The sequence below is a fragment of the Heterodontus francisci genome, unplaced genomic scaffold, assembly GCF_036365525.1.
Source record: "Heterodontus francisci isolate sHetFra1 unplaced genomic scaffold, sHetFra1.hap1 HAP1_SCAFFOLD_43, whole genome shotgun sequence".
In the NCBI taxonomy this organism is placed as follows: Eukaryota; Metazoa; Chordata; class Chondrichthyes; order Heterodontiformes; family Heterodontidae; genus Heterodontus; species Heterodontus francisci.
The window spans coordinates 17,302,011-17,303,447 of NW_027141852.1; the positions used below are offsets into that span (position 1 = coordinate 17,302,011).

General features: G+C 41.2%; 1 non-coding gene across 1 annotated transcript; it reads right to left on the minus strand.

Moving 5' to 3' along the window:
* Positions 1-422: 422 nt before the first annotated feature.
* Positions 423-496, minus strand: trnat-agu (transfer RNA threonine (anticodon AGU)). The gene has a single exon. It is a non-coding gene; the product is annotated as a tRNA-Thr (tRNA).
* Between the last annotated feature and the right edge of the window lie 941 nt (positions 497-1,437).

Consider the following 1,437-nt stretch of genomic DNA (forward strand, 5'->3'; position numbering starts at 1 on the left):
ATGAGACACAGGTTTTCTTATTCGCTTCCTTTGATTTTTCTTGTTCCTGACTGACAAATATTCCAAACCTCGGCTCAACCCTCTCGCTTGCGTCATGTCCCAGTCACGGTTGAAAGCAACACATAACGACAGAAACACTCTGAAACATACAACACGGTCACACTTTCCTTCAGTGAGATGAATGTCGAGCTTTTTTTCCAGGTTGAATGCATCTGTGAACAAACTTCTATGAAAGAAGTTGCCTTTGAAATATCAGCACTGAATTTCTGTCCAAGGAGGAACAGCCATTCCAAACTCAGATCCTTCACAATGGCTGTTTTCTCCTGTGACTGAAATTCATTATGTAATTTGAATTCGAAGTCAAAGTTCACAAGACATGGATAAAATTATTGATTAGGAAACTTCGAAAGCACACTGTAACAAGGCTCTGCTGGGAGTTGAACCCAGGATCTCCTGTTTACTAGACAGGTGCTGTAACCAACTAAGCTACAGAGCCAGATTGAAAGTGCTTGTGCAGTTGAAATCAGAGAAGGGCACTATTTATTCTCAAAAAAAAACAACAAATGCTGGAACCACTTCGCAGGTCTGGCAGCATCTGTGGAAAGAGAAGCAGAGTTAACGTTTTGGGTCAGTGACCCTTCTTCGGAACTTCCGAAGAAGGGTCATTGACCCGAAACGTTAACTCTGCTTCTCTTTCCACAGATGCTGCCAGACCTGCTGAGTGGTTCCAGCATTTATTGTTTTTATTTCAGATTTCCAGCATCCGTAGTATTTTGCTATTATTTATTCTCATCCCATTTCTCCACTGGTCACAGCATATTTTAACTTTTCCCACTTACTGATACAGTCAATCATATTCTCTATTTTTCCCAGAACTGAGAATGAATGTTTTGGAAGAAAATACATAATTCAATTTTTTCCAAAAGGTTACAGAACACAACATGTGAGTAATATTCCCCATTGCTTTCTCAGTGCTGATGGATTGTGAAGCGGGAGTCAGCCAGAAGTCCCACTGAGCCGCAGTGACTCTGAGCTGACAATGAAATGAGATAAAGTTCAATCTTTCACAGTGAGATGCTGCAGAGAGATAAGATTCCCGAATCAAAGTGAGACTTTCTCATACTGTTGTTGAATTTCATTGCAAACACTCCTTGTACTCTCTGCTAGTGAAGCCTAAAAAAATGGAGAAACAGAATGGCACTCAAACTCACAACCCTGAGATGAAAAGTCTCATGTTCGACTGACTGAACTATCACTTCTACTCGGTCTCTTATTGTTTGGATGCAATGTATGCTCCGATGCTGGGGCAGCTTTCAAATCCTGCCATGGATCCACATGTCAGAGTGAGTTACATGTTGTAGACTCAAGCAAAGGAAATCTGCTCACTTCCAAAACTATCAGCGAGTTGAAGCTGATTACGATCAACATCATCAGAGG